Below are 12,848 nucleotides of genomic sequence, written 5' to 3' on the forward strand. Positions count from 1 at the left end.
GAATTATTGAAAACTTGTTGGTATTTTTCAAAAATCTTCTTCTAAAAAACTATTCGGCCTGAAAAGCTTAAACTTGTGTGGAGGCATCCTCAGGTAGTGTAGATTCAAGTTTGTTCAAATCATAGTCCCAGGTGGTATGGTGGGGTCACAATGGGGGAATGGATTTTTACATAGGAATATAGAGAAAATCTTTAAAAATCTTTTTCTCAGAAACTAATCAGCCAGGAAAGCTGAAACTTATGTGAAAGCATCCTCAGGTAGTGCAGATACAAAGTTACGAAAATCATGATACCGGGGGTAGGTTTGAGCCACAATGGGTGGGGGGGGGGGGTCAAAGTTTAACATAGGAATATATAGAGTAAATATTTAAAAATCTTCTTCTCAGAAACTAATTAGCCAGATGATTCTTTATAATTGTTAAGTTCTTTGGCCTCACAAGAAGGTTAAGAGTTTGATGTAAGTTTATATCCCATATATAAACTATTGTTAAGGATCTTTTTGAGAAATGCAATACTCAACATGTGATATGACTATAAAATCATCCAAAAGGGACAAATGATTATATATACATTAGAGTATCCAGGGGGAAATGGATTTTATTTATACAGGATCTACATGTATTATTGTACAGTGTCCAGATAGTTTGTATTGGGACTCCATTAAGCTAATTTTATCATACCTATTGTTCCTCAGGTGAGCGATGTGGCCCATTTGTCTCTTGTTTTAGTTTTTCATGTTTTTCAATAGTAATAATTAAACATATGTAACTTTTGGTAATTTTTATGATGAGTACAAAACTAAAATCCGTTTTTAAATCAGACGATGCATAACAGATATCGTGGTTTAAAAATTGATTTTTCGGAAATTTTGATTCTGCGTTTTTGGTTTCAAAAATAGCGTAAAGTTCAAAGTTAAATAACTCGTGCCAAAAATAATTCGATTTTTGTTAAGTACTTTGATACCTTCGGAATTTTTTTTGTTCAGTCGTTCTTAGAATGGTTAAGGTTTTTGTAAATTCGTACAAAGTATCATTCGTATTTTGTTAAGTCGTACCAAGAATTATTCGATTTTTTTAATGTTTTAGTTTAAGTTGCTCTTGTTATTGATTTAAACACTCTGCTTCCTGCAGGAACATCAAGCTTTACTCTTGACATTAACGGAAGACCCACTCGTTGCTTTGCAACGAGCTTTGCTCTAGTTATTATTATTTTTTTTCTTTTTCTTTTTTTTCTGACTCCTTTTCGGCTTCATAACTCAAAAAGTTTTCAAATTATTTGAAGGAAACTTTCAAGGATTATGTGCAATTATGATGCCTCAAAGATGTTAAAGTTTCCATAAGAACGTCAATTCCGTTTTGACGTTACGTCATTTTTAAACTTAAAAAAAAGTCATTTTGTCCGCGACATTTCTCAAAAACACTTTAAGATAGAGTCTTGAAATTCTCTGTGGTTATGAATTTGGCAATTTACATGTGCAATAAGGCTGTAAATAAAAATATGTCACTTCCGGTCGAAATCGGAAGTGAAACAAATTTTTCGAAAAAATGAATTTTCTGATCAAATCAAAAATGAATATGTGTTTAATAGAGCTTATCAAGCTGAATCTAACACTGAAATCCGTTTTAAAATCGGACAATGCATTACAGAGATATCGGGGTTTAAAAATTGATTTTTCCGGAAATTTTGTTTCCGCGTCCTTGGTTTAAAAAATAGCGTAATGTTCGAATTAAAGTTAACTCGTACCAAAAATAATTGTTAAGTCGTACTTGAACACATTCGGATTTTTTTTGTTAAGTCGTTCTTGAAATCAGGAAGGGTTTTGTTAAGTCGTACTTAAAATCATTCGGATTTTGTTAAGTCGTACCAGGAATATTCGATTTTATTCATCTTTTTATTTTAGTTACTCTTGTTATCGGTTTATGAGCTCTGCTTCTTACAGGAACTTCCAGCTTTACTTCCGACATTAACGGAAGACCCACTCGTTGCTTTGCAACGAGCTTTGCTCTAGTTATTATTATTCTTCTTGTTTTTCCTTCTGACTTCTTTTTTGCTTTATATCTCAAAAACTTTTCAACCGATTTGCAAGAAATTTTCAGGGATTATGTTAAATACTTGTCCCTTGAAGCTTTTAAACTTTCAGTCATTCAGTCACTTCCGTTTTCTAGTTACGTCATTTTAAAAATTTTCAAAAAGTGATTTTGTCCAGGACTTTTCTCCTAAACAGTTGTTTATAAAGACTTGAAATTCTCTGTGATTGTAAATCTGCGGATTTACTTATGGCATTTTTACAAAAAAAATTTTTTGGTCACTTCCGGTAGAAACCGGAAGTGATTTTAATTTTTCGAAAAATTGATTTTTTTGATCGAATCAAAAACGAATATGTGTTTTGTAGAGCATTTTAAGTTGAACCTAACACTGAAAACCGTTTAAAAATCGGACAATGCATTACAGAGAAATTTGGCTTTAAAAATTGATTTTTCCGGAAATTTTGATTCCGCTTATTTGGTTAAGAAAGTAGTATCAAGTACTTGGTTAAATTAACTTGTACCTAAAAATTAATTGTTAAGTCGTACTGTAACACATTCGGATTTTTTTTGGTTAAGTCGTTCTTGAAATCGGAAAGGTTTTTGTTAAGTCGTACTTAAAATCATTCGGATTTGTTAAGTCGTACCAGGAAAAATTCGATTTTTTAAATCTTTTTATTTTAGTTTCTCTTGTTATTGGTTTAAGAGTTCTGCTTCTTACAGGAACTTCCAGCTTTACTTCCGACATGAACGGAAGACCCACTCGTTGCTTTGCAACGAGCTTTGCTCTAGTTATTCTTCGGTTTCTTTCTATTATTATTATTATTAAGGTCTTCCGTTTCCAACGGAAGACCTTATTGTTTTTCTTCGGTTTTTTTTTCTCATTCTTCTCCTTTTTTTTTCTTACCGATTTTGTGTCAGCGATTACTCGGAAACTGTTTGATCGATTTCAATAAAATTTTCAGATCTTACTGACATTAGTTTAAACTTGATCGGAAATGTTTTTGGTTGATGACGTCATTTCCGTTTTTGAAATATAGACGTTTTCTTGATTTTCAGAGTGTCGGCTTGTCCAAGAGAGTTATCAAAAACTACAAAAGATATTTAGTTCAAAATTTCAGGAATGATAGACAAAAGATTGTAGATATGTAATAAGGCATTAACAATTTTCAGGCACAAAAGGCGCTAAAGCTCGGTAGGGCTAAAAAAATGAGATTAAAAAAGTGTTGTGATTTTGCCTGGTTTTCTTAGATTATCTTTTTTCTCAAAAATATTTTGTTAAGACATATAGAAGAAAAAAAAATTATATCTACAAGATCTTTTGTTTGACACCTCAAAAAAGGGGCTGGCCCCTCAAATTAAGGGCCTAGAACAATTCAAAGTTTTCACTTTATAACTCAAAAATGGTTAAGATTTCGATATGGCTGTCGCTGCAAAAGTTGTTCATTATGATCTTATTAATGTCGTAACAATAATATTTTGTTCGGGTATTGCGTAATATGAGTGAAAAAAGCCAGACTTGTTACCATGTATTTGTGTTTTATTTGGCAAATAAACAGGGTATTTGTGCGCATAACTGACATAAAGGGTACCAGTTTACATACGGAAACATTTTAGTTATTTTCTAGTGAAACACATTATGGATAAAAGAACTGTTTCTATGCAATGGATTTGAGTCGCATTTAAAATCTAGCTGTATTCCGAGCTGTGTATGTGAACAGTTGCGTATCCACCCTTGTCCGCAGCCGAGGAAATAGGTCACGACTAGACTAGCTATAGCGAGCGGGTCTGCCGTTATCCAATACACAATATTTGCGTCTTGCTGTAATGCACACATGGGTTTTTATATGTAGCTGCAAACACTAAACTTCCGATTTTAGTGATTTTAATAGGAAATAAAAAAGATTATACCTTTACCTACTACCACAGACAGTGTACTAGCTTGCATTCGGAAAGTGTTGAAACAGTTTAATCCTTTGCTAAGGAAACACATTATGGGTAAAAGAATTACTTCTATGCAATGTATTTGAGTCGCATTTAAAATCTAGCTAGCTGTATTCCGAGCCTCATGTATGTAAACAATTATACGTATCCGATCCTTGCCGGCGGCCGAGGAAATGGGTCGCGGCTGGACTAGCGAGCGGTCTACCGGCCGTTATCCAATACACAAGATATGCGCCTTGCTGAAATGCACACACGGGTTTATTTATTTTGCTGCGAACAAAAAGAATTTAGATTTAAACGATATTACAGAGTAAATGGAAAAAGATTATACCATTACCTACGATGTATTGCTGTTTTGCTCTCGTAATTAAAAAAAAAATGGTTTGTATGACTGTCATTGAAAAACAGGCGTTCTTTGTGATCTTGTCTATGTCATGAAATAGTTTTATTGTTGGAAAATAAAATTTAGTTATCAAACTGCAAACATTTCAAACCCACCACGCTGAGTAAGTGTACATTTTCATAACACGGGCCGAGGAGAAGCCGCGCTAGTGGACAGCCGATTCGCTGTAGGACACATGCTTCTCGTGTTTATACGTTATCACACATTTCAATGCTCATTGATTCGTTGTTATTTTCATTTCCAATGATATCGGTCAACGATGCATCAAACCATTGATTTAAATCATAGTTCGTAAAATAAAGGAAAAAACTGCCATCAATGAATATAATACGTTTTACAGTCGTACGATTTGAAATGTAAATAAATTCATCTGTGTTTATTTGTGACATTTTGCTGCTGAGAATTAAATGCATTACACTACCAATTTCAACAAAATATAGGCGATATTCACATACGTATCTGTAATCTATGATAATGTGATTCTTCATTTTTCTAACAAAGTATTAGAATTTTTTAAGTTATGAGAGAGAGAGAGAGAGAGAGAGAGAGAGAGAGAGAGAGAGAGAGAGAGAGAGAGAGAGAGTTCAGCAGGATGTAGTAAGTAAAAGTTGAAATATATTTAAAAAGCGTTCGGTAGGTGCGGGCACGATAAAACTAACCATTTTTAAAGAAGTTGAAGTATTATTTACATTTAGGCCGTAAATAATAAGGGTCACAATATTGGTATAACCTCTTCTCAATGGTTGTCAGATTCATTAAAAAGCATACTAATTGCTGATTTTATTAATTTATTAATCAAATTTTATTTTTGATTTTGATTTTGATTGTATTCGGACAGTTGAAAATCGAGTAGAGAACACATGGTTAAAAAAAGAATTGGCTTTAAAATTTGTATATTGAAGCACACTTAAATATTTGATACATAAATTATATATATATTAATAAAAACGTCTGTATGCTGTATTATGTATTTGCTGTCTGTTTAGGACTATTTTTCCCAAAAAAGAAGCGCTCGGCAATCGCGTAAATTTTTAACGTTCTGTAAAGTACAGCACCTGATTGGAGTACATGCTTATATATATATATATTTAAAAATGTTTACGTTTAACTAAGCGAAATTGTAGATGTCATGGAGTCAATAGGCAAATCAAATTCGCCAATCAGGCAATAGCAGTTAACTAATGCCTATGATTGATAATTTTACAAGGTAAATTAATACAAGTAAATATGAATTTTAAAGCACTCCCTGCTCCCCTGTTAAAAACTCCCGTTACCTGCTTTCTTTTATTAACGATTTTTGTGCACACATTTATTCGGAAATGGCTCAAATTTTGTTACACGGGTCCGATAAAAAGATGAAAGGATGACCCCTAAAATTTCTCACCCAAATATTTCAAGAACGGTCTTAAATTTCAAACACCGGTTGAATAACATATAACTTATTTTGTACAAGTTGTATGTGCATGAATGGCAATGTTCATGTAACTAAACAAAAAATGACACTTTTTGAAATCTATAAGTTTTTGAATTCATCATTAAAACTAGTAATGTTAGACGGCCCATGCAGCAAGTTTTTCTAGTCGAGTCTTTCGTTCAACAGCGAATCGATGGTGAACATTTCAGCGGGGTTTACAACAAGAGGGTGAAACGACCACGAATTTTGACAGGTTTGGCTAAAAAGAGTTTAAAGGAGATGGATACAAAACATAGGTGCGATTATATCTTGTAGGAGATAAAAAATTATTAATTCATGTTTGCCAATAATACAAATTTTTATCATAAGAATACTTTAACATTTATATCCGTCGATTATTTCGATTTCTCTTTATTGTTTGGTGCCTGATTTGAAATAACGTTTCGAGGTATAATAAGTTGAGAAATTTCTTTAAGCTGCATCTTCCGATTTGTCGGCTATTACATTATCAAATAATTTTCCTTGCAAACCAAATGAATGATCTTAAAAAGTTACAGATGTATTTTCACGGAATTGCTCTTCCTTCAACGTTAGAAATATTCAAAGTAAATAAAAATAAATTTTGGGCATACAACCCCCCCCCCCCCCCCCCAAAATACATCATCGGAATGTTTAAAAAAGAAAACCGTTGGGTTTCATCCTTCGAATGATTGGGTTTATTCATCCTGCATGTTTTGAAATGATTATAAACAACGTAAACATAAAAACTACTAATGAACAAATGTACACTGCTTTATTTTTGTTTAAATAGTCATGCTGGATATTTCATATGTTATAATAGATTATTTAAAAAAAGACAGATGTCAAAGTCGTAATACAATCATACTAGCTTCGACGTAAGGGGCCAGTTTAATCACGAGGCGAAATAACGCAAAACCCTTTTATGTCGAATATTTTGTGGATACACCAAAAATTGTCTAATCCGGCGGAGGGTGGTTCTGAAAAAAATGGCCGGATTAGGCAACATCCGGTTTAGAGGACATTGTTGCAAATTAATTTAAGTATTTAATGCAGTAGGTCCTGACCGTGTATCCTTGTAAAATTTTAAATTGTTCTGAAATATATTAGATTTCATCGATCTTATTTATACGGTACCAATTTTCATTTAAAATTTTTTTTTTTAAACAATAAATCCATAACGGAATACATACGATTGAAATAGTTTTTGAATCAAATCATCGTTATTGATAATTTTTCAAGCATCCAATCTACCTGAAAAATGCATGCGCTTAACCGTAAATTGTTAAACAAAACATTATCAAGTCAACAGGTGGCTGAAACACCTGATGGCGAGAACTGTTATGATGCAGGGAAACAATGGATAAATATTAATATAATGAGAATTTTAATTCTAAAAATTGAGCATTTTGACAGAATAATATGCAACTCAGTACGTGTAGCCATACAACGGGAATAACAAACAATATCGGCAGTCTTACTCTCACAGTATCCTGAATCACGGCCTTAAAAAATGGGGTGAACTATAATCTAATTATCTAATTTTTGCAATTCATAACAAGACTTTACGGTATTAACTGAAATGATTTGCTAGTTTTGATCTATATTTACAGTTATTTAAATCAATAGCAACGACAAAAAAATTGGTCGATAATTGAGCATTTAAAATATCTCGCAGAAGGCCGACCGATTGATAAGTAGACGGACTAAGGGAGATAACTCTCACTAATTATAAGCATAATGTTTTTTCATTTCGCCGGTTTACAGAATAGACAAGATCCGGATTGCACAATTTTTTTAAACAAAAATGATGGGAAAATGTCAGGGGGCTGAATAATGCCGCCAGATTGGGCAGCATGCCGTAATACCCAACATCCGGATTCAACGAGTTTTAACATTTACATAATTTTTTCATTGAAATATGGCTTAATTGACCGGGAAAACTACTGCAACGTATATTATTGCACACATACAAGTACTTAGCATAACCATCGTTTAAAATCGTACAATTATTTTATTGAAAATTGGATCAAGCAGCTTTAACATTAAGATTTACATGTGTAAGACACTTTATTTGTCATACTAGTATGCTTGATCATGTGCATTAATTATGTTCAATACCCGCTTATTCTCCAAAATGATCTACAATTCCATTCACAACTGTGGTCATTCAAAATCACATGAATTAATCAAAATTTTAAATTTTGTGTCGATCTCAACTGTTATGTATCCAAGAAATCTATTGATTTTATCATGTGTTACGTAATTAGGTACTAACGTTTTAGGGGGTCAAACTTCATTAAGAAATTACTATTTTTCCTTCGTGTAAACATTCACAGGATCGAAAACAGATTTCCTACGGATATTAATGATGGGAAATGTTTACATCTCTTCTCAATTCGGAAGTCTCACGGAATATCTAGCACAATTTTTCAACGTTGTCATCCGGGCTTTATAATGGCTGATGCAATGCAAAATCCCCGTAGACTTTCTTTTTTCAGCCGTGTATTGAAACCTGACAAGCTAGAAGGGGGCGTTACAAAAGGGAAGTCTTGGGATTTTTTCATACTATCGAATGAACCTCGTCTGAATCAAGAGATATTTACAAATGTCGAATAATTTGAGAAAATGTGTGGCAAAAATATCTTGGGACAGACTTTATGTATAATACGTTTATATATCCCAACAATATAATGATTTTCTCATGCGTTACCTAACTAGGGATATTAGGGGCCAGAGGTAAAATAATTTAAGCTTTTCTATTTCAATTGGAAGAAATGCAGGTATTTAAAATACCAACGTTAGAGAACTTATAAAAAGCATTACAGAAAAGCATTAGTACTTCACCCCTTTTTCCATATCATGTTTTGTTGTCGAAAATTAAAGTCGATGACGTCATTTCACCTTCTAAAAATCGGACGGAAGACCTCCTCGTTGCTCGCAACGAGATCGTGTCTAGTTAGGGTCTTCCGTTTTCAACGGTAGACCCTCTTGTTATTCTTCGGTTTCTTTTTATTAGGGTCTTCCGTTTTCAACGGAAGACCCTCTTGTTATTCTTCGGTTTCTTTTTATTATTATTATTATTATTCTTTTTCTTTTCTTCTGACTCCTTTTTTGCTTCATAACTCAAAAGGTTTTTAACCGATTTTGATGAAATTTTCAGAGATTTTTGCAAGTTGGCGTCCCTTAAGAATGTTAAAATTTTGAAGAGAACCTCACCTCCTTTTTGACGTGACGTCATTTTTAAAAATTTCAAAAAGTCATTTTGTCCCGGACTTTTCTCCAAAACGCTTCAAGATAGAGGCTTGAAATTTTCAATGGTTATGATTTGGTCGATTTACCTCTGTAATAAGGCTCGAAATAAAAATCTGTCACTTCCGGTCGAAACCGGAAGTGAAACAAATTTTTCGAAAAAATGAATTTTCTGATCAAATCAAAAATGAATATGTGTTTTATAGAGCTTATCAAGCTGAATCTAACACTGAAAGCCGTTTTAAAATCGGACGGTTCATTAAAGAGATATCGGGGTTTAAAAATTGATTTTTCCGGAAATTTTGTTTCCGTGTATTTGGTTTAAAAAATAGCGTAATGTTCAAAGTAAAATTAACTCGTACCAAAAATAATTGTTAAGTCGTACTTGAACAATTCGGATTTTTTTTTTGTTTAGTCGTTCTTGAAATCAGAAAGGTGTTTGTTAAGTCGTACTTAAAATCATTCGGATTTTGTTAAGTCGTACCAGGAATAATTCGATTTTTTCATCTTTTTATTTTAGTTACTCTTGTTAATGGTTTAAGAGCTCTGCTTCTTACAGGAACTTCCATCTTTACTTCCGACAATAACGGAAGACCCACTCGTTGCTTTGCAACGAGCTTTGCTCTAGTTATTATACTTTTTCTTTTTTTTTCTGACTTCTTTTCGGCTTCATAACTCAAAAAGTTTTTGACCGATTTTTATGAAACTTTCAGAGATAATGTGAAATTATAATGGCTCAAAGATGTTTAAGTTTCTATAGCAACGTCACTTCCGTTTTTACGTTACGTCATTTTTAAAAATTTCAAAAAGTCATTTTGTCCGCGGCTTTTTTCAAAAACGATATAAGATAGAAAGTTGAAATTTTTCGAGCTTATATATTGATCGTTTTGCCTCTGTAATAAGGCTGGAAATGAAAATTCGTCACTTCCGGTCGAAACCGGAAGTAAATCAAATTTTTCGAAAATTTGACTTTTTTGATCGAATAAAAAACGTATATGTATTTTGTAGAGCTAAATAAGCTGAATCTAAAACTGAAAACCATTTTTAAATCGGATGATTCATTACAGAGATATTGGGGTTTAAAAATTGATTTTTCCGGAAATTTTGATTCCACGTTATTGGTTTAAAAAATAGCATAAAGTTAAAAGTTAAATTAGCTCGTACCAAAAATAATTGTTTAGTCGTACTTGAACACATTCGAATTGTTTTTGTTAAGTCGTTCTTGAAATCGAAAAGGTTTTTGTTAATTCGTACTTAAAATCATTCGGGATTTGTTAAGTCGTACCAGGAATAATTCGATTTTTTTCATCTTTTTATTTAATTTACTCTTGTTATTGGTTTAAAAGCTCTGCTTCTTACAGGAACTTCAAGCTTTGCTTCCTACATTAACGGAAGGCCCACTCGTTGCTTTGCAACGAGCTTTGCTCTAGTTCTTTTTATTTTTTTTTCTGACTCCTTTTCGGCTTTATAACTCAAAAAGTTTACAACCGATTTTAATGAAACTTTTAGAGATTATGTGCAATTATAATACCTCAAAGTTTTTTTGAAAATGTCACTTCCGTTTTAACGTTACGTCATTTTTAAAATTTTCAAAAAGTCATTTTGTCCGCGGCGTTTTTCAAAAACGCTTTAAGATAGAGGCTTGAAATTTTCAATGCTTATGACTTGGTCGATTTACCTCTGTAATAAGGCTCGAAATGAAAATCGGTTACTTCCGGTCGAAACCGGAAGTGAAACAAATTTTTTGAAAAAATAAATTTTCTGATCAAATCAAAAATGAATATGTGTTTTGTAGACCTTATTAAGCTGAATCTAACACTGAAAGCCGTTTTAAAATCGGACGATGCATTACAGAGATATCGGGGTTTTAAAATTGATTTTTCCGGAAATTTTGATTCCGCGTCCTTGGTTTAAAAAATAGCGTAATGTTCAAAGTAAAATTAACTCGTACTAAAAATAATTGTTAAGTCGTACTTGAACACATTTGGATTTTTTTTGGTTAAGTCGTTCTTGAAATCGGAAAGGTTTTTGTTAAGTCGTACTTAAAATCATTCGTATTTTGTTAAGTCGTACCAGGAATATTCGATTTTTTTCATCTTTTTATTTCAGTTACTCTTGTTATTGGTTTAAGAGCTCTGCTTCTTACAGGAACTTCCAGCTTTACTTCCAACATTAACGGAAGACCTACTCGTTGCTTTGCAACGAGCTTTGCTCTAGTTATTATTATTATACTTTTTCTTTTTTTTTCTGACTCCTTCTCGGCTTTATAACTCAAAAAGTTTCCAACTGATTTTAATGAAACTTACAGAGATAATGTGAAACTATTATACCTCAAAGATGTTAAAGTTTTCTCGACAACCTCACTTCCGTTTTGACGTAACGTCATTTTTAAAAATTTCAAAAAGTCATTTTGTCCGCGGCGTTTCTCAAAAACGCTTTAAGATAGAGGCTTGAAATTTTCAATGGTTATGATTTGGTCGATTTACCTCTGTAATAAGGCTGGAAATGAAAATCTGTCACTTCCGGTCGAAAACGGAAGTGAAACAAATTTTTCGAAAAAATGAGTTTTCTGATAAAATCAAAAATGAATATCTGTTTTGTAGAGCTTATTAAACTGAATCTAACACTGAAAGCCGTTTTCAAATCGGACGATGCATAACAGAGATATCAGGGTTTAAAAATTGATTTTTCCGGAAATTTTGATTCCGCGTCCTTGGTTTAAAAAATAGCGTAATGTTCAAAGTAAAATTAATGTTCAAAGTAAAATTAACTCGTACCAAAATAATTGTTAAGTCGTACAGTAACACATTCGGATTTTTTTTTGTTAAGTCGTTCTTGAAATCGGAAAGGTTTTTGTTAAGTCGTACTTAAAATCATTCGGATTTTGTTAAGTCGTACCAGGAATAATTCGATTTTTTCATCTTATTTTAATTACTCTTGTTGTTGGTTAAAGAGCTCTGCTTCTTACAGGAACTTCCAGCTTTACTTCCGACATTAACGGAAGACCCACTCGTTGCTTTGCAACGAGCTTTGCTCTAGTTATTAAGGTCTTCCGATTCCAACGGAAGACCTTCTTGTTATTGCTTTGTTTCTGTTTCCCTTATTATTATTCTTCTTTTTTTTTCTTACGCATTTTTGTGCACGCGAGTTCTCGGGAACGGCTTGACTGATTTTGATGAAACTTTCAGAACTAACACATATTGATCTGAACCTTGTTGGAAATTTTTTATATTGATGACGTCACTTCCGTTTTAGAGATATTGACGTTTTTACGATTTTTAGAGGGTCGGCTTGTCCGGTGATTTTCTCCTAAACGAAAACAGATATTTGATTCAAATTTTCAGGGTTTGTAGATCTATGATTGTGGATATGACAGAAGCATTTTCATTGTTCTGTGACAAAAAACACCGACGCTCGCCTGAGCTTAAAAATTGAGATAAAAAGCGTCATGATTTTTTTGTGGTTTTCTTTTAATATCTTTTTTTGCAAAAGTATTTTGTTAAGACTTATATAACAAAACAACTTTAAAAAGTCAAGAACTTTCATTTGACATCATGGAAAAGGGGCTGGCCCTTTAAATTAAGGGCCAAAAGGGCTGTAAAGTATTCTAATAATATCTTTTTAATGTGAAATATTTTGTAATACTTTATAAAAGCAATTTTGTTCATCGTAACGTTATGTACCTATACATGACAATTGTTTACTCCTTTGTTACGTATTTAGGGATTTTAAGGGGCTAGCAGTCCGAAATTTTGATCTTATATATCTGAAAATGGAGAGAAATTTTAAATAAC

The sequence above is a fragment of the Crassostrea angulata genome, chromosome 2, assembly GCF_025612915.1.
Source record: "Crassostrea angulata isolate pt1a10 chromosome 2, ASM2561291v2, whole genome shotgun sequence".
Taxonomy (NCBI): Eukaryota; Metazoa; Mollusca; class Bivalvia; order Ostreida; family Ostreidae; genus Magallana; species Magallana angulata.